This window comes from Homarus americanus, unplaced genomic scaffold, assembly GCF_018991925.1.
Source record: "Homarus americanus isolate GMGI-L3 unplaced genomic scaffold, GMGI_Hamer_2.0 scaffold40856, whole genome shotgun sequence".
Classification (NCBI taxonomy): domain Eukaryota; kingdom Metazoa; phylum Arthropoda; class Malacostraca; order Decapoda; family Nephropidae; genus Homarus; species Homarus americanus.
This window is the reverse complement of record NW_024734615.1, coordinates 2,522,626-2,545,681: the sequence shown is the minus strand read 5'-3', so window position 1 is coordinate 2,545,681 and position 23,056 is coordinate 2,522,626.

The following is a 23,056-nucleotide window of genomic DNA, read 5'->3' as shown; positions in this document are numbered from 1 at the left end:
ACAAGATCAAAATGGTTCTAGAAACTATACCTAACTATCATACCTGCACAAGTAAGCAATGAGAGTTATCAGTTACCTACAACAAAAAATGTCAAGAAGTGTGTATGGTGAAAGATCTTGCTCCAGAGTTTTAATGTAAGAAAACCTGGAGAGAAGTGGTTACAGAGTTTCTAAAAGCTGTGTGCGTGGAGGAATTTCCATTATTCTTTATTTTTAACCGCTTCCAGGCATTAGAAATGTGCCATCAAAATTTAGTACAGGAAATCAATCTGTAAGCAGTTAAAGCCAGTCTACCCACTTAACTACATCTCCCTAATGATTATCCTAGACCTACAGTTCATGGTAATAATCACACCTTGTTAGAAAAAGTATAAACGAATCAAACAATATATCACACATGTACAGTCGCCTGCACTTATGTCTGGTACAATGGCTGGCTTGTTTTGTGAGATGTGGCAACTCTGTGGAATGATCATCTAGCATCCTTAATCTGGCTGCTTTTGCGAGGTTCCTTAGGGCCATTCCGGGAGTTTTAACACGATTTAAACATTAACAGAGATGCCACATCTCATAAAACGAGCCAGCCACCATAACAGGTACAAGTGCAGGCAACTGTACACACACAAGCATGTACACATACCCGAACCTTACCCATTTACGCACACAAATCCTAACCTTACACGCAAACATGAATTCCAATCTTACCCTCTCCACCTCTCCCCACTATTCAGACACGCTATAATTCTGTAATAAACCTGGAAATGGGAACTGAATAAACGAAGCCAAATATATTGCTTCATATGGACCACTGATAGTAGAGAGGGAGTCTGCCTTGACGTTGACATATACCATTATTTCCTCGAACAGGCCCGGGCAACCTTCCAGCGCTCGCTAACATAAATAATGTTAATCTTAACATAGGTGTTTTGTGTTGTAATATGGTAATGATGATGGTCTGGGTAAACAGGTAATTGATGATATAAATAATTAATTTTAGTCGAGTGATATGTTTGTATATTTTATTAATTAATTTATTTACTTTCACATAATCATCATCAATACCAATCTTTATTAGTACCAATATTTGTGTTGACGTAAATTCGATCCCTTACTAAGATTACGAAAATACATTTACTTACACGCTAACGGGAGCTATGACACAAGGAACAAATGTAGGCGAGGAAAGCCCTCGATTGATTGAATCTACCAGCAGCAACAGTCTGTCTAGCAGATGGTGATGAAGCAGACATACTACAGTGAAACAAGAAGACAAACAAATAAACCTCTCTCTCTCTCTCTCTCAGCTTCTACTATGATAAAACAAACACCCGACGGACCCAGGATACTCTCACAATCCCCAACAGATAAAAAATATATACATAATAAAAAATAAAGAAAGCGCGCGACGAACCGAAAAGGAATCTTCGAAGCCGGCAGATTGGATCCGCTATGTGAGGCCGGCAAATAGGTCCAGTTGCAGAGCCGGCAACTCGGTCCAGCTGCGAGGCCTGCAGGTTTGTCCAGGAGCAAGGTCAGCAGGACACGAGACAGGCATTTCTTCGTCTGCTAAGCGAGGATCGCGAAGATCAGTTTGTCACGTCCTCGATGATAGTCCGGACTCTGCCTTGTCTTGACCCCAGATTCCAAGTTATAACTCGGTCCTCGACTCCGGAAAACACACCTATTATACTTCTTTCCCCACTTTCATTATACAAGTAATTTTTTCCCCCTCTAATCATGAACAAATACTTGGTTTTTAAAGATGCCCTTGCTTAAACTCATCATCTTTTTTTATCGATTTGCTTACCTTACAGGTTTGTCGTCTTCATGAGAAGAACCCTCCGAAAAAAAAAGTATAATCTATCCAGATCTGCCTATACTTTCCGAAAGCAAGTTTTGGCAAATGATTTTCTCCTCTGCAGTATACACTTAAGAAGAAATACTCTATTATAATATCTAAGGACTGTGTGGTTTTAGATATAAAACTATAGTATAATAGTAAAATGTACAATGGAGCGCCACCTTCAGTTAGCAGTTAGCTTCGAACTGTCAACTCACTCAGTGAACAGCACAGGCTTTCACCGGTAGCTTAGTGGTAACGCCTCTGCCACTCCCAGTTGGTTAGAGAAGTACTAGGAAGGTATATATATATATATATACACACACACACGTGTGTGTGGGCACATGAGATTTATACTATATTAAAGGCAGCCAGCGTAAAATCATAATACTCTCATGGATAGAAGCACCGAGTGTACGCCACTAAACACATTCCTACGGCTGTGACCACCAGGTACAGTAGGGAGAAACTAACAGTGACCCTCCATGGGTAAGATATAACACTATATGCGTATATGGGCAAATTTACTAATGATAAGACTCGCTGGCAGGTTGATGACCACACACAACACCAGCAGGGTCGAGGCCTGTACCGCCCTAGGCTTAACCAGAAACTCCAGCTCTGCGGTAATGCTCTCGTCTCCAGAGACATCGTTCAACACCGTCAAGATATATATGTTTACATTCTTGTACCTTACTAGTTATAATCAAACTATATATCACCTCAAGTCTCAAAGCCTTGCGTCTCCAACAGCAATATATCAACGGAGGTTCGTTTATCAACAAGGAAACTGACGTAATTCGCATTCAATACCGTACGAATGATAGAGGGAAATAGCATGTTGCGTGTGTGATGGTGCTGGCACAGCACTCAGCCTCCTGTGCCACGATTACAGTGCCAGAGTGAGTGATACGCGGCTTTCATCTTGGCCCGCACAACAGAGAAGCCCTGCGGGGTGTGTGTTTGGTCACCCATCATCTCCAAGTTAACCGTAGCTTAACCTATAATACGTTTACGTCTTAACAAGGTGGTACGCAGTGTAGATAGATGTATATAGAAGTCACTTTTTTTGTAGGGAAAAAATATCAGGAAATGTGAATCGGATAAACAGAAAAGAAGAAACTGACAAGAGATTTAAGCGAGACAGGTATATCGATAGGTTAATTATCCAATACCAATATTATAGTTATATTAATAAACAAAAGGTTAAATGTAGATACTCATAAATAATTGAACAGGTTATAGTTAAGCTGGTCTATTAATAAACATACAACAGGACATACAAACCTCTAAAAGTTGACAGCAAGCTATTGTCATGATAATTGTACACTCTTGTTTACATGAACTGCACCATGCCTCAAAATGTGAATAATGAAGCCTCTCTAAATTACCATTCTGTCGCATGCAGCATTATGTTAGTATGTCAAAGGGTGAGCTCGGTATTATTACACACACACAGCCGACAAGGTCACGGGAGTTGGTCGGTCATTCACTGTCTGTGTGTACCTAACTGCCTCAGTCATTCATTCATTCATCATTCATTCATTCATTTATTCATTCATTCAGTCAGTCAGTCAATCACTCACTCACCGGAAAAGAGAAACACATTGTCCTTGCTATAGAAATTCACTATGAAAATCCCCCGAGAAAATATGATATAACAAGTATACTCGTTTACCTGATATGACCCTTGATTGGATATATCGTATAGAACTATAGATGAACCGTATCATTTATGCCATTGTGTTTATGTGTCAATATTTCGTTAAGGAGGAATACCTGTCAAGTGTTTCTGACGGTCTGTAAAATTGTCTTAAATGCTGTGTCTCTGTGGATATGCCATTTAAGTGGATATGTCGCTGGGAGAGAAACCCCACGACAGCAAAGAAGAGTAAAAATAAAGAAGGAGATTTGAGAAAGGTTGACAGGAGGGCGAGGAAAAGAGACCAGCTAGTGACGAGAAAGAAGAAAGGATAAACGAGAGTGGAAAGAGTGAAGGTGAACCAGTAGTGAAAGAGGAGGAGAGAGGTAGGAGGAGAAAATTTAGGAATCTTAGAAGATGGAATAAAAAAGTTTTAAAGAAAAAGCAAAAGTTTTTTCAGTCCAGCCGATACTGAAGAAGAGAAAGGACGAAGAGGGGAGGAATGCTGAAGAGAGGAAAGATAATGCAGGATGAGATGATAACTTCAGTGACAAAAAGGAATAAGGAATAAAAAGAGTGTTAAAGAGACTGAAGAGAGGTCCCCAATAGTGAAGAAGAAAGGGGAGGAGGTAGAAGAGGGGTTGGAACAAATAAAGTATGAGGAAGAAAAGTGGCGAAGGAGGAGATGGAGGAGAAGGAAGAGATAATGATGGAGGAGACTCAAGAGATGGAACCTCCAGTGAAGTGGAAGAAGAAAGGAGATAAGATGAGTGAAAATATAAAATGAGGTAAAATTGTACTCCATTCTTGGATAATTTTGTCTCATGTGAGTAGTTTAGTTAACGATTACCATTATGGATGTTCACTTTGTTTACTGCTGCGTAGGTCAGAGGTCCACACACAAGAGGAGATAATGTATATACAAGTCACAAGTTTATCAATATAAATGTGGAGCAGAGGATTTTAGAATAAGTTATCAGGATGTACTAAGGACTCAGATTCAATATGGTAAGGAAGGGATATGATGGGTGAGCAATATATATGGATTTGTTTGTACGAGGAGTATTAAGATGCACGACATGATAGACAACTAAAGGGGGTATGAAAAAAAGGTGGAAGGTGCGAGGAGGAAGGAAGGAAGGAGGAAGACAGGTCCCCATCAGTGAAATAACAAAAGAAGAAGAGAGGAGGGAGAAGAGAGGGGGAAGGAAGAGAGAGGCCTATCAGTGAAATAGCAGAAGAAGAAGAAAGAAGAGAGGAGGGAGAAAGAGGACCTCGCCAGTGTTGTTGCTCCAGCTACCCCGAGACCCAATTAGTATGCCGAATTCTCTAGGCTGTTAATCGGCTTATGTGCTTATGTACGCCCACGTGCCTCTCCCGCCGCCGACGACAGCCTGTCTGCCATACTCCGGTGGGCTGTCAAATATACCCCGGTGGACTGTCAGAGATATATACTGATACTCCAATGGGCAGTTATGTAGCTTTAGTATTCTCCTGGTGCACCAAAATATACCTCCGGGGATTATCAAAATATACTCCCGGCTGACTTTCGGATATAATCCAAGGGCATATTATTTAACTCTATTAAGACGTGAAGATAAACAACTCCTTTGAGATGTAAAATACTCACATATAGGCTATCAGGCATTCTTCGGTCGAAAGATAAGCATATTCTAGTAGGGTATATATTCCAGTCATCAGTCGAGCATACTTAGTGGCATATAATCAAGCATACTACAATGTATAGCCAAGAAAATAACATTCTGGTTGATTTTCAATTCCTCTCTGAAGGATTATCATACATACAGTCCGCTAGTGGACGTGATTTCTGTCATATGCACTCTAGTGGACGTGACATATATACCAATGCAATGTTTAGATATGCCTCTCGCTCGACTGTTAAGCACTGTGCCACCAGGTATAATCCGGTAAGCTGTTGTCAAGCAGATTTCAGGATGGGTGGAGACTATACTGGCAGTGGGCGGGTTGGCGATGACGTGTACAAGCCGGCCCACTGATGGACTGTGGTAATCTCGGGAGAGTTGGCTGGGTACTCATCTCTCTACTCTTAACAATCATGTGAGAGGCTTTCCCCCTCTCCCCATCTAGGCCTCTACCCCTTCTCTCTCCCCACTACAATCCTTCAATCCACTCCCTATAACCACCCCCTCTATTTCCCTCTCTCTCCACTACCTAACCGTATATAGATTGTAAAGTTTGCAATACTACCGAGCTATTTACCACAAGCAGGATTATTTATAAAGTCATTGATCCACTTACCATGATTATGAGTTATTTATAATGATCCACTTATCATGGTTAGGATTTATTTACAGTCATTGATCCATTTACCATGATCATGAGTCATTTACAAAGTTATTGATCCATTCACCATGATTATGAATCATTTACAAAGTCATTGATTCAGTTACCAAGATTATGAGTTATTTACAAAGTCAATAATCCATTTACCATGATTTAGTTATTTACAAAGTCATTGATCCATTTACCAAGTTACTAAATAATTTACATTCCCGGTAATTTAAGCAATATTGCTGAATCATGTATATTTACACGTGATAAGTTAATAATTTCATTGATTAAGTATCCAAATTCTTTATGAATTACCGAGAGGCTACAGAGTGAAATATTCAGAACCAAAATAATCATCATTACGGTATAAATAGAACTAATATGAATTGGTTTATGAATAACATATGATTGCTGCGTGTATAGCTCGGAATGCACGACGATCATCATAGAAGTGTGTCACTGTGTTCAGAAGTGTCTCAGAAATTGTTTTTTGTTTTTTAATCGCCACAGGTCGCCTCATATACGCGCGCTCATCTAATCGCCATAGATCGCCTCTGAGAACCAATTCACTACTAGAGGGGAAACAGAGAACCATCTAGATATAATTGAGGTCAGTAACTTTGTATGTCAGCTACGTAATCAGAAAACGGAAATTTACCCCCAAATAGGTGAGAGGGATAAGTTTATACTCTTGCCCGCTGTACAAGGTGAGGCACAGGGCGTTACAGGTATCCAAAAGGGAAACAAAAAGAGGAACCCTGAGGCAGTTAAGTTTTTAGGGTCAAAAGATCAAAGGTTCGAAAGGTCACAACTTTGATCAAGGTGTTTAGTGTTCGTCGAATGCCTCTCGTTGCGCCATGTGTATTCTAGATGGTTGAGGGAGAGGATGAGGGTTGGTGGCTTCTATGTCCTCTTCCTGTGTCGGTGTTCTGAGTGAGCTAGTACGTCCCACAGAGGCAGTCCAGTTAGTTCTAAAACCCTTCTACTATGTCTGTGTGATCCTTCCATTACTGATAGTATTTTGAACTCATGTTAAAATAGCTAATTTATTTACACATAGCCATATATTTCACTGCAAGGGTACCAGGTTTCGTTAACGATAATTGCACACGAAGATTCTCATTCAGGGTTGCAAGAGTAAACAGACTTTCAATATTGATGGCCACCTTCATCTATAAGATTTACTCTTAAGATAATCTAAACTATTCTTGGCTACGGTCCTTTTACAAACAGTACAGCAACAACACAACAATAATCAAAGAAATCTTCAGCGTTACCAAGGCCTTCAGCTACCACTTTTACTAAAAAAAAAAAAAACGAGTCCACTGAACCTTCGTCAGCAGTATGGCCGCTACCCGGGAAGTGCGAGGGTCGGCAGTCATCGGATGCTAATTTATTCGACCTACCTCACCCCACCATCTCCATACTTTTTTATGTCTCCCCAGACACGAGGTGTGGCATATTGTTTTTGCTGTGTTTCTTCTGCTTCGTTTCTAGTTTGCAGAGACGTACAGCTGAGGGTTATTCTTTTACGTACAAGCTGATCGTATCGAACTTGTTGAACTTATATTAAGATGCATCTGTTTAATATTAGACTTCAATCATACCAAATAGTATTTTGTACAAAGACTTCACTATATAAGCTAAGACAGTTTAGATTACCAAGGTTTTCATCCAGCCACCACTTTCAAAGAGCTGAAAACTACATATTAGTAACAACTTCCGAAGCGAGAAACACCATCATAAGAAAGAGGTTTAAAAGGGGAAGAAAAAGCTGATTTAAGGTAAAAATATATTCATGAAGGACAACTTTTAGAAGGATAAGTCAACAAAAATCGTTATATTCTATCTTAGCAGCACAGGGAATTATCTATCTCGGGTGTGTAGAGCGAGGCGTGGGTTATACAGTCTCATCGCCTTATAAGGGGCAGCATCCGTTCTACAGGCGTCCTCTAGATGTTTATTCATGGGGTGTGGGAGGGTACAGGGTTGTGGCTGCTGAGGTGTGAAATCTCACGCTAACAGGCCGAGGTAAACTGACGCTCTGAGGCCGGACTCTCAGACATGTGAACATTCCTCTTAACTGAAGATACGTGAACCTAACTGATTAAATTAAACTACAATATAAAACTACATGTAACATCAACAATTCTTACATATTGTATTAAGTTTGTCTCCTTAAACTTAATAAAATCTCAAGAATTTTAATGTGCATTTCTCCATACTACTTTGAGTACGAATACACATTTATTGTATATACGATAAATTTCAATTTTTGTTTCGTCTTTTTTACACTATTTGCGCAGTAACGTAATTATGACTGTTTAATTGTTTTATTATCCCCAGTTAAGTGAAGACATTTACATAAAATATCATAAGAATATTGATCACATAGTACTAGAATGACCTTGTGTGATTCTGTATACGGTATGAGGTGTTCTGTCAAGAGGTTCTTTTGAAGGGTAGTCATCTGTCTTTCCTCTTTTTACTTCGTCAAATATTTATAGTAAGTTTCAGTTTGCGTGAGAATGAGAGATCCATTCCATCGATCATAACTCCCTTTCTCACTTCACTTCCTGTACAATAAACACTGGAAAATTGTCTTGTATACTACTGAAAATTTAAATACATCATTTGAGAAACATATATATCAAACTATCGCTCACACAAGCCGATTAAGCACGAGCACAAAACTACTATTAGCTTGCCATTAAAACCTCTTTATTGTAAGTGAAAAGTGTTCGGGTTTAATGAAGTAGCTTTATATTCTCCTTTTAACACAGCGAGACTCAAAAGAATCTTAAGTAAAGATAAAACCCTCGATAACTTCTAAAAGCTTTTTACCGACTGATTTTACGGACTCAGTTAAGCGAATTTAGAGATAATTATTCATCATCGTCATAAATCTGTCGGGTTTATCGTGTTCGGTACGTTGTAAACACAAGTATAACTACGCACGACTTTCACTTGAATATCAACAATGTATTTGTTTACCCTATAATACCATGAATTTTCTTTAAAAATTAATGTCTTAATAGCACATTACAGAACACAAACACTACAGTACATCATTTCCCCTCACGCTATGAAGACAAACGGATCAGATGTTTGTTCTTGACTATTTTATGGTGGCCACTACGGCACACACACACACACACTGTAGACAGGAACGAATAAATAGATAAGCAAAAGCAGTGGTACAACGTCGACGACAATCCACCTGACCTTGACCATCGCTCTAGTTCCCTGAAACATGCCTGGGTCACTGCACTGCTGCTATAAAGGGAGCTATGATTCTTAAAGGGCAGCATAGAGAGTGAGTACTCAAAAGATTTACGAGAATTATGCTGCAATTTGTTTTAGCACGTTATTAAGTGTAAATTTCAAGTCAGTACATTGTTATTTTTAATGAACAAATAAAAAACTGCAGAAACACAAAAGATAATGACTAGGACATTAGAACACACACAGGTTTATGTTTGTTGTTTTCGCCATAAATTACCAAAAATTAGTTAATGATGCAAACTTATTCCCGGTAACTTATATCGGTAAAAACAAACTTATTCCTGATAACTTATATCGGTAAACACAAACATATTCCTGCTATTTAAATTTCAAATATGGTAAAACTAGTTCTGTTCCACGTGTGAGGTTATTATACTGGTAATAATATAATCAAACAAGGCTACTAACGAGGCTATTAATTAACATGTGTTATTACGATTAAGATGATCGTCCGTATGAATTAAAATCAGATGAAATTGTCCAAGGTAAAACATCACTTCAGAGACATGATATATAACAACCGAAGGACTTCACAAGCTTATGACTATCTTACCCCATTATAAAGTTTCAGGGACTAGAAATTCTGAATCTTAAGACGAAAATTTGTAGCAGAAGTGTTTGTCCAGTTAACCAAGTCCTTGAATACCTTAGGGACAGACGCCCATTATTCAAACAATAATTGGTACTTAAAAGCTTATGACAATCACCTTAATTGCTTTGTTAGAGTTTTTAATAAAGTTGCCACGCATCTATTACTGGCAACTGACATGACACACGTCCTTCTTTATGCATACACTGTGAAGAAATTTAATTACAATGAATAGACCAATAGATCAATTCATCCAAAATAAATTTTAAAAATTAAATCAACTTAATTTCAGTGATTTAGCTTTCAGAATGTGATATAAACAATTAACTGTTAGCTTGATGACAAATATACTGAGGAAAGTACTGATGTCGTCCTGATAACTTTCCATCGACTTCGGTAAACTAAAGAGAAAGTTTCATTGACGAAAAGTTAAGTCTGCTGAAGAACTAAAGAGGACTCCTTGGACGGTCACCTTTATTTCTTTTAACTCAATGTCTATGATGTCGTCGAGATGCAGGACCAGTAAGATAGGAGTCGTGTGAGTGTGTGTGTGTGTGTGTGTGTGTGTGTGTTGGTAGGTAATTACACTAGCCATTAACAAATAAAAAATCATAAGATATACAGCTCTATGGTTTTGGGATTTATTTGTATACCTTGTGAATGATAATAACAGGTCTGAGCCTCTTAGGTAAAGGAAAATATGTTTTCTCACTTACCTAAACATCACCGAAAGAAAGAAAGACGGATAAACACTACAGACCGACAAACAAACATCAAGGCCAAACAGAAAGCTGCAGATATTCATGATCGATGCTTTCTGAGCGCCTATTAACGCCATCATTCGTTTTCGCTTTTAGATTTTTCACCTGGACGATTCAAAGCTTGAGGACATTGATAAATTAAACGAGTAATTAAGGTCAGATGTGTAATGAGTAGGGCAAGACTACAGCTCGCTCTGCCCAGCTGCCTCTGCAAGCATTGTGAAGGTGGCGCCAACACAACCTCTCCACGATTTTCAAGACGTATTTACCACTAAACATTTCCATTAAATTATTATACCACAACGACTTTCTCAAACATAAGTATATTGAACAACACTATTTTACAAAGACGTATTTTGCGGATTATTTCACCCAAGTAATTCGGACATGAGCGAGGTACCCTAAATAACTCGGGAGATTATTTAAGTTGCAGCCGAGTTATTTCTAAAAGTCTGGTAAATATTCCAGAAGTCATAACTAAGATTGATGGGTCACGCTCGAGTGCAGGATAAATAAAGGATACCGCGTCTGTTGTTTTCATACACACAAAACAATATTCACACACACACACACACACACACACACACACACACACACACACTTACTTACTTACTTACTTACTTACTTGAGTGATTTGTAAAAGTGCTACACATGTAATTTTTCTAGCAACAAATCAAGGAAAAATAAAATGAAATGTTTATGTCTGGAATTAAGGTTGTAAAAATGATATTGTAGCTTTAAAGTTGTCATGATAACAGTGTTAGTGTGTGAGTCTTACCACGGACTCCTGTATCTTTCACTTGACCATGAATTTGTGTCATTTTCAACAACGTATCACCGTAATGTACCTATAAGAACCGAGGGCGCAAATAAATCCTAGTAAAATGTGAGACGTATTTCATCGTACAGGTTACAGAGATGTACCTACCCGGTCATGTATTCAGAGGGTCAATATGGCGTGATATCCCAGGAGTTTTTACACATGAACAGATTTTTCCCTGGCCATTAGAACTTCATCACACATTGTAGGTTCTTGCCACTTCACCGACTCTGCTTCGTTCTTTACACCGCACCAAGAATAACAGAAATCGTAATGAGTTATAATAGCGGTTTAATAGCTTAAAAACTTCTATTAATGTTAAGCTTCGTTCGGGGTCGCCACTCCTCGTGGACTCTTAAGAGGTTCGGCCACTCTGATATAATCCATTTTAATCATCTATTATATTGATCACACACACACACACACACACACACACACACACACACACACACACACACACACACACACACACACACACACACACACACACACACACACACACACACACACACACACACACACACACACACACACACACACACACACACACACACACACTCTCTCTCTCTCTCTCTCTCTCTCTCTCTCTCTTTTCCTCATCCTGACAGCCAACTTTCAAAGATCCAGAGTGCAGGAGTAGGCTTAACAAATAACAGTAGGGTTAAGTTAAAAACTATTGGTAAATTTTTCTTTTGTCTGTGCGTCAAAAGAACACAAAACAGGAAGGTGTGTGTGTCTCTAGCTCTTGATTATTAAAGGATTTCACTCCTTACATCTATGCAAACAGAACTAAATTATATAGAAATCTTCAAAACATATGTTCCTAAACACAATGACTGATTAAACATGGTGATCACGACGACCATACATAATACTAAAATAATTCTGCCATATATTTTAAAAAATTACACTTTATTTAGAAAAAAAATTCGTGATCAAGGTAAAACCAAGAGTAACTTCATGTAACTTCAGCTAAGAAAAATTATTCTACACTCGACAAGAAAAAAAAGAAAGTATTATTTGATTGCTGATGAAAAAACCTTACACTTTCGTTCAAATATAATGGAGATTATGTTACCCGTCTGTGAAATATCACCCCTTAATGAGACGAGACGGTGGAGGATCAATGTTCCAAGTCCTAAACATTCATATAATATATATATATATATACATAGAGAGAAAGAGAGAGAGAGAGATATATATGGCAGATTTTAAAATAAATAAAAAGTCAGAAGGGACGTGGTACCCGACATCAAGATTTATAAAGCAATTTATATTCGAGAAACGATCCAAAGTTTAACAAGTACTGGTAGGACTAATTGAGTATAACGTCTGTAGGCCGCCTCGGGCTACAGATATGTTCATACTAACTACTTTCAATATTCCGAGGAAAAAGTTTGCAAACAATCATAACTTATGATGGGGCGCCTGATGTGATCTGGTTTCACTTTCCCCGTGGGCTCAGCGTCCGAGCTACACACTAAACTTTTTCTTTTTCTTTACGACGTCGCAGTTTGGATTTCATAGTCGTGGCGCAAAATTACATATAACTTTTTTCCTTTACATATATTTATACAACAGGATTAATTGATTCACATCAGTTCATATAATCAGAAACATAATACTTAGAGACAAATACAAGTGTAAAAAAATACAGAGATTTTGAAATGATAAACTAAGAAACAACTCAGGATCATGTCAAAATTTTCTTGTGCACGTAAAAATTTAAAACTGGAAAATGTTATTTTGGCTACTACTAATTGAACTACTGGTTCGATGGATTAAACTTTCGCAAAGACGATTACAATTTTTTGTTTCACGAATATAATTATAAGACTACTGTGAATAAAACTTAAGCCACTGAGAAAGTAACACGTCTGAGTTATCTCCGATTCTTCACGTTGGGTATCATCGCACGACGCCCCTTGTGGCATACGTCTGCCGGTGAGCCAACCAGCGATCAGCGACGATAACAAGTCCAATTTATGCTTCCCCAAAACTTCCCTCCGTATATCTTTTAGGCCTAAGCCAAAGGAAGTTGTCAAAGAAATTTCTCCCTATCGCTGTTCTCGTATTCAATCATAAAAATGGGAATAAAGGAAGATGTGGAAAGTTGTAAACTGCGTGTGACTCCTGCTGCTGCTCATGCTGCTGAGAAGGTCAGATAAGTTAGTTTGAGAGAAAAGGGCAGAAATATTTAACCTCAACTCTGCTAATAAGCTCTTGGAGGAACCGTGGAACCATAAACTCAGGAGGCAGAGATGCTTAGGAAAAAGTTGTGGGGGTCGATAACGGAGGAGCCCAGAAGATGATGGTAGTCAGGATTATACCGGTAGGTGATGTGGGGAGGGAAGGATATAAGAGTGAATAATATTAGGATGTTGTATTATTAGTACGTGACATATGGTGGTGGAGATTTTACCGTGGATGTATTATTCTAGAGTAGAAGCTGAAAGGTTATCAGGAGGTTACTTGATCAACATTACTAATAACATTTTAATATTTAAATTAGACAAACAGAAATCACGATATGAATTAAAAGGAACATTATAACTTTAATCATGAATGAACGACTGAAAGATCCTCACCCGCTCTTTATATTTTATTATAAAAACATTGTCCAGTTCTGTTCATACTCCACTGACGTAACTTTTGACAACTTAAGTCAATTCTCACACCCACCCACCTACACACACACACACACATATATATACTGTATATATATACATTTTCAGTTGGCTCGGAAGAGGTCTTGAATAAAGACGAGAACTAAGGTGTTCCAGTGCTTCCCTTTTCCTGTGTGGTTTTATTAATATATATATATATATATATATATATATATATATATATATATATATATATATATATATATATATATATATATATATATATATACAGTATATTATAATGTGTGTATATAGTATAAGAATACACGTGTACGTTTCTACATGTATTCTTATTTGTATGGTCATATTATATTGTATATGTACGAAAAATCTTTCACATGTGTAAATGGAATAATCGTGCAGCTGTTCTCTGTAGTACTTCCCTGGAAAAGTGACTGCGTTAGAAACTTTAATCTTATTTATTTTGATACAGCCACTCCATCATTCACGTCCCGTTCACAAACTTGGTTAACTATTCAACAATGCCAGAATCCAGGAAAAGTCGGGACTTTATTTATAGACGGAGTGTCAATATGCGACGCAAAAATTATTTACCGCATCACTGATGAAGTATCGTGATATGTACAAGATGAAAAATTACATATACACTTGAATATACAGGTAGTTGTGTGGGTTAAAAACATAATTTGTTGTACATTTTTAATAGGTGATATACAGTCGCTTTAGAATTACTCTCAGTTCAGCCGTTTTCGTTGTTCTTTTTCGACCGTGTTGCATCAGTGTACGTCAAGTAATCTTTTCATATACAATATGTTCTTGTGTTTTCTTGTTCTGAAATTATTCTAACGACAGGAACTAATATATCTTCCACAGTTGCTTCGCATCATTGTATGTTTATTTATCATCCAGAACATATAAGCTTTAATCAAGCACTGTGCGTAAAGTAATACTTCCTCGCCGGATTATAATAATAAACGGTTTGTGGGTGCTAAACCATGTGTACTGTATAATGCAGAAATAAAAAAGTACAGTATACAGGTATAGGTGGGCGAGCTGTCTGTATCGAAATTAACCTTCAGAAAATCTCTAGTATTCGTCAGATCATCTATAAGCTTATCAGATAATACTGAGAGTTAATGAAAAAACAGGAATTATATGAAATAGACGTGATTTAAAATATAGAGTAGACAGCATGCAAGAAAATTAACATAACCAATCTAAAACTGTAAAAAAAAAGACAATTGAAGAAACAATCATGAGCAATTAATCAGTAAACAACTTTACAAGAAGTCGGTAACAATAAATGAACTGAATAACTATTCAGAAGTTCGTGATACAAAAAAATATATAGAGAGAAAGGGATATAGGAAAGCCGTCAGCCGACGGCCGGGATCCTCCCCAAATTCCAGGTATTGGGGTCTTGCATTCCAGGATATTGCCTCGACTTCTCAATATGCCATGGAACTAATTGTGATGCACGAAGGGGCAGTTCCAGAGACTAGGGATGAAAGGGGTATTGCAGTAATATTTTCAGAGTACAGGTGAGGTGATGTATATGATGTACTGAATTGAATGTTCGACCAAATATATATATATATATATATATATATATATATATATATATATATATATATATATATATATATATATATATATATATAAATTAGCTGATTATTTGAGTGGACGTCAATATGACTTTGATCATAGGTAATAGTGTTAGCCTCATTATAAAATATATAAAAAGAGTGCAATAAACTAATATATTTATATAATTTGGTTGATTGGTCGCATTAGGGGGACCGTCCACATCACTTTGATCAAGGCAATGACATTATTCTCATTATACAATACGTAATGGAAAAACAAAAGTATGTTAATATGATACAGTATAGTTTAGGCAACAGTGATGTTTTTTCCAGAACTAATAAACCCTTTTTGACATTTTGTTTTAACGAAGAAGCTTCCATATTATTATTTTTTTTTTTTAATTCGAGTGATTCGTACATGAATAGAAACAAATGATCAAAGTTTTTTTTTCTAAAAAATATTCACTGTAGAACCCCATTCATTATACATAGGCCTTGGGTAGTAAATTGTAGGGTGAAGGAGTGAGAAGAAGAGAGGGATGAATAGGATGAATTAGTAAACAGGAAAAATAGGGATTATGATTAGAGGGTAACACTAAAATGGGGATAATATGAGAGGAGATACGAGAGAAGGAGATGCAGGAGAGACAGACTGAGAGGGAGACGATGAGCGAAGGAGGAACAGTTAAATAATGTGAAGTGGTACGGTAAAAAGTCCGACTAGGGAGGAGATAAGGAGGGAGATAATAAAGATGGAGACATATAATTCGGGATAAATATTGAAGGATAGGAGATAACGAATAGAAGAGAAACGGTGTAGGGAAGGGAGAAACGAGAAGGGTGATAAAGAGACCCAGTGAGGGAGTGGAAAAGGGATAAGAGAGGGTGAATGGAGAAAGTTTCAGGATGTGGAGGGAGAAAATGGAGTAAGGAGGATGAGTAGCGGTGTAAGGGAGAACGATTCGAGACACCCACAACCCAGGGTGAGTAGATAATGAGGAAAATAAGGAGGAAACTTAATACTAGTTATAGGCTGAAGAGGGAGAGACGAAGGAGGGGAAAGGAGAGAGGAAACGAGAGGGAGTGGGAGAGGGGGGAGAGAACAGTGGGGAGGATAACTAGATGAGGTGATGAGTGGAAAATAGAGAAGTAAAAGAAATATTAGAGGAATGGAAAAATATAAGAGGAAAGAGAGTTATATGAAAGGGAAAGGGAGATGGGAAGGAGAGAAGAGCAAGAGACAACTAAAGTCGTATAATCTGATTTTTTTCTCTTCCTAATCTGGCGTAATGGTGGAGGGAGGAGGAGGAAGGTGATGAGGAGGAGGAATAATGAAGAAGATGGTGTAGAGGCATTAATATATTAGAGCAAGAGGGGGAAGGGTTGGCGTCTGAGGTGTCCCATAAAGTTAGGCAACTTTGGGTTCCTTAATTAAGACGAATGTCACCCTAGAAAAGAAAATCCACATATATGGTGAATGTTTTACTGTGGTGTATAAATTAAGGCAGCGAGTTACAGTATTATGTTGGAACTGGTAAGAGAGACATTGTCTTGTATCTTACGTATACATGTTGATACGTGTTTGTTAGTTTATGTTCACGTTTACTGTATATACACAGATAGTATACCGGTACTATAAAAAATAGATACGGTATAATTATTATTATTATATATATATATATATATATATATATATATATATATATATATATATATATATATATATATATATATATATATATATATATATATATTTGCGAATGAAGAATTTTGGTCTCGCTTAAAGAGGTTTACCAATTTAGCCAGTAAATATGAAACTCGCAAAGCTAACATCACAACAGGGAAGATTGTTGGCAAGACCAACAACAAAACAGAGAAACTCTGGAAGGAGAGTAAGCGAGGCAGAAGAAGACGTCCCCGAGAAACAATAACACGGAATTTTAAATCAACAAGAACAGAATCCATCAAATACAAGTCTTACACAGCGCCAATCTCTGTTTACCATCTGTTGTTGACAAAAATATAAGTTTAAGAAAATACTGAATTTCCTTTCTTGCAGTGATTATATCCTGGAAATGAACCGAGACACGATGACTTTTGTTCATACTCTCAGGAAAAAGACGACTTTCCTTGAAAACAAGGAATTACAATGAAAAAAACTCTGTCAAGCTCTAACAAAACATACAGACATGTACACACATACTTAACACGCACACACACAACCCTGTGAGAGACACGAGTCACTAGCCGTACCCTTCCTTTATATATGTAGCATTTCTATGTTCCAGTGTTTATCCTCATACATTATTGAAGAGGACAAATGGGGCCTGCACACTCCCCTCTGCTACCCAGGAAGTCGACCCAACGCTGCACCAGCACACAACACTGGACTAACTGCTGCTGGTTCATTGTTAAAGCAACTTGTGTCCAATTCATGTTTTAACGTAACATATATCTATAAGTGTGTGTGTGTGTGTTGATGGGACGGTTATTGCAACATATATCACTCGACCAATATATAAAACATATAGGATACCTACACAGCCCAAGGCAGGATGAAGCCCTGTCTCCGTGTGAGAGAACTGTGTGGAGCATTTCACTGTGAATATGAGGTTGGTGGCAACAGCATTGATACCTGTGAGAAGGTAAATATTGAATATTTAAAATACGAACTGTTCTTGTACCGTCCACTTTTAAGGTGTGGATGGCATCGTGGCATTCACATTCGCCTCTCACACAACAAGACCCGGGGTCACTCCCGCCTTGGATGTGATTATTATATCTCTTGAAATACATCTATAAAAGACCAAAAAAATATATATATATATATATATAAATAATTGAAAAATATGTATTTAGAGAATACTCTAAACGAAATCTACAATGTATATTTACTTGCATTTTTACTTCCCCGTGTTTATATTTTACCTAACAGTAGTACACTCGCGGTATAAATTTGGTTGAGAAATATTTCCCCACCGTCACACAACGCCTATATGTATGCGGTCCATGAAATCGACAAATCATTCCTCCTCGAACTAATTTTCTCTTTCTTATGACGCGCGAAGATGTGTGGCTGACAGATTCCCTCTCCCGTCCTCCAGTACCTCGCGTGTGTCACTCAGAGGTACTGACTAGGCTTGGTATGTCTGCCACTGACATGACGTTGAATATTTCTTTGCATTTGAAACTCAGATGTGCAGATGTGTTGGATCTAGCACGACAACTATACGAACTTCTGCTCGACAGGGTTAATACATCGAATCCTTATATATATATATATATATATATATATATATATATATATATATATATATATATTTATACATATATATATATTTATACATATATATATATTTATACATATATATATATTTATACATATATATATATTTATACATATATATATTTATACATATATATATTTATACATATATATATTTATACATACATATATATATACATATATATATACGAACTTTAATCAAAGCTAGCATAATTAACTAAACATTACCTGGCCTAATTTAGGTACAGTTTGGTTAAGATAGTAATCGACGTGTTAAATAGAATGCAAAATTTTTACCCAATATGACCCAATTAACTTTTCATTATAGCAATAAAAACAAATTATCCTTATTTGTCAAAACATCCTTTGCGTTTTTAGGCTTAACTGTGTTGAAGTATAAATGTGTCAGTGATAATTCTGGTCTGAATTTTTTCTCGAATATTCGAGGTGATGTATATATTGAAGCATTTTAAGGCTTAATTGGGGAATAATTCTTAAAAACCATGATATATATATAATGTCATTTTATTTCACAAGCTTGACACAGGAGCAGCGTTTCCATCTTAGTGTGGCAAGGACGGTGGCTTGTTACTACACTACGCGTGTCTTTATATCATTCTTGGAAGCTGCACAAAACCAATGTCCCATTTTGCTTCACGGGGATGATGTGAATCAGACATTTCTTTCATACTGTGGAGAGCAGGGCGGTGGAGCGGCGTGTTACGTGGCGCTTAGTCCCGGGGGGGATCATTAATGTAGAGCATCGTGTCAGTGATAATTGGAGAGTCGCACTGGATCTCTAATGAAACTCTTGGTGACGTGGGTAAAGGTCTGGCGGCTCGGGCCTCGCTTTGAGCGCCCCACGCACTGTCACATAGAGAACCTCACTCCTCCGCTGGGCTTATTCACATTTTTCTGTCGCATCTCGCCTTATTAAAAACTTGGGACTTCCTCTCTTGTGTCAGACTCCAACAAAACAAAAAATGTAGAATGTAAAATATTTTCACAGTTCTGTCAGATGAAGACTTCAACATATACGAAATATTTTAATTGTAAAGTTGGTAAGTTTCATATCTTAATTTAGTGATCAAAGGATGATGCCTACCCCTGAATAAAGAGGGAAGGAACAACCAAATATGGAGAAACTAATAAGAAAATATAATAAGTATATTTCAGTCTCCCTAACAAGTTCCGAGTAAGGCTTGATACAGCCTACAGTACAGTGTTAAATCATTGGCTGGGATTTATTACTGAAACTCAATATGCAGCATCAGGTGTGGTGTGCGGGAGGTTACAGAGGGAGACCGAATTATTGGTTTGTACTTAGTTCCTGGGGACTAAAGGATGCTGCCATCTCTTTCCATTAATTTAAATGCAAAATTTAATTTCCCTAAAGCATAATTTATATATTTTTCAGTATACCTGTATATTCAAAACTAAGAAATATTATATGACATCGCAAATTGAAATGATTTATATTTCTACTCGTGTTGACTTGTACTCATTTGTTATAATCTTTCTCATCCTTCAGTGTTTGTGGTGTCTGGTGGTGATGGCAACACTGTGAAAGGGGAGAGGTTGTCACCCAAGTCATCAATATTTTTTCTCAATGCCTTAATGATCTTCCCTGCTAATGATCTCTAGGTCCTGCCCCTAGACATAACGGGAACAAATGAAGAACGCCTCGCTTCCCGACTCCCCTTACATGAGACGGATCAAGAAGGCGTCCAGCCATTCAACACTGTGCTCTGATTTTCAACTAAGTTCTGATTCAATGGTGACGTTAAAACATGGTGAGAACTTGGTCGTTCAGCACAACAGCATCTGCAACATTAGGATCATCTAGGCTGTTTGCTTTCTGCTTTCGTTTTAATTTCATAGAGTGGAATAAACGCAGGAATATTTGCCTATGATGCTCAACGAGTCCTCAGTAAATATGACCGGAAGAAGATAAACAAATGTCGCGTATCTTTCACCAGGAAAAATAATGGATTCATGATACAACTTTGTTTCTGGTTAAAGTAAATACAACTTACTTATCAAAAATTTATTATATATTTCCCTCAATTTTTAAAACGATATATGGAAAAACCGTGTAATTTTTTTCTTATGCACAGTGCCAAATAATTCTTGAAGTCAACGAGGGGGAACGTTTGTAACATCGAGAAAATTGTTGAAGGTTTATAAGGAGTAAAGGTTTGATTATCTATGTAGTCAGGTGTATTTATTTTGTTATATATCCGTTTAACTCAACTCAAATTATTTAGCTTCTTATAATTTCGATTTTATTACACAGTTCGACTCTGCGATTTTTTTCACGTCATTTAACTTTATTCTTTCATGTTTTTACCGATACTCTGCGTTGCTGAAGCCTTCTGAGGATGGTGTGTGGGGTCTATGACATTTACATTGGGTGTGATGGCGAAAAATATAAAATAATAATGATAATAATAATGATTCTAAAATACTAATCCAATCATTATAAAGACAATGTTAATAGAAAATTAACAAAACAAACTGATAATGGTGATATTCACATAGTAATAATAATAATATACACAATGACTAGTAAAAAAAAACATATATATACTTGTTTGCCTTAAGTGATGGATAGGCGATGACAACACTCCCGAAACACAAGAACAAACCAGTTGAAAGAAACACAACGAAAAATAGAGTTATGTAAAGCAGGACATTTTAATATACGAGGTCCCGAGATACATACATCCGACTTACGAACATCCGCCGATAGTGTTAAATTGCGAAAAATCGATGCTATTACCGATAGGTTTTTTAATAAAGCCATCAGCAAATCATCTAAACTCTATACAATAATGGCATACACCTGTACACCCTTCTGCTGAACCAACTACAGGATACCACCTCTTCTAGCACATACACTATATACATTATCATTACCACTCATACACATCGACACATAATACAAACACCCTCATACAAAATATAGAAATAGTTTGGCATCTATGCATATTGGGTAGTAGTACTTTTCCTCCCAGTTGTGCCACCAAACATCTCGACAAAATCTGCAACTCTCAATACATCGACCAAACACTAAGTAATCATCTAATGTGACATTTCATATTACAATGGTCATCGGCACTTGTAGTTATGCCTGAAGCTATCTACCTAATGACCTCAAAGGACAAACGAGTATGGTGAAAGCAACACGTGGTAATTTTTCAAAACATACTTCACTGTTACTTTAAATTCCTATGGCTGGAAAACGACAGAAATCAATCTAGAGAGATGACCTATTTGCCACCAATAACTTTAAAATCTGGTGAGACTTGCACTTCGGGCTGAGATTAATCTAGCTGTGAGAGTTGAGGAGCGAGTGACTGAGTGGCTGTTCGCTGCCCCATAGCAATCAGTGGCACAATAGTAGTTCACCTGCCCGGAAAAAATAGCCATTGTCCCGTCTGCTAACAAGAGAACCAATTTAGTAAGAGTTTAAAGTGGACGAGGATACTATAACTAGACATTAAATATATGGACGAATGGATGGATGGATGGAAGGTGGGTGCGTGTACTATCTATTACATCCATGTCAGAGCCCTTTGAAACACCAGCCAGAGCGTCAGAAGACAAGTGAAGTAACAGTATGGTCCTGTTATTACTACCTCACCTGTAATTATCCGCCTCTACACAGGTAACATGTAATTGTGAATGTCAAGTCCTGGATATATCAAAGAGACAAGACACACTCAAAGGGAATGTATAGAATACTTTATCATTCCTTGACAACTGGTCTGTATACATGCTACCGTACTGCAACCTATATGGTTCTTCTTTATCAACATTGTTTACATACACCCAATATATGACCATATAAATCATAAGACTCAAGACATTTGTTATATAAATCTTTTCTGGACGTATAAATTATCTCTTATACACCAATAAGTTTTTCGTAAGACATTTGGAGCGTATTTGTGTGTTCAGACTGCTACATCTGTGCGTCATCTATTCGTTTATCAGGATACAATGGAAGTGTTTCAAAAGAGACGGAAAGATTCCATTACCACCTGCGTGAATAGATCTACTTGATTACTTATAGCCTGAAGGAAGGGTGTGTGTCTGTGTGTGTGTGTGTGTGTGTGTGTGTGTGTGTGTGTGTGCGCGTGTGTGTGTGAGTGGAATATCTTATATATGCAGGGAGTCGTCTGGCGGCCCTCAAGGGAGATTAGAACGAACCAGGACCTGAGTCAAGGGGCTTGGGGGAAATTTCACGTCGGAGGATCCCTAATTATCACCGGGCCCAAAAATCGCCAGGTAAACATTCTCCC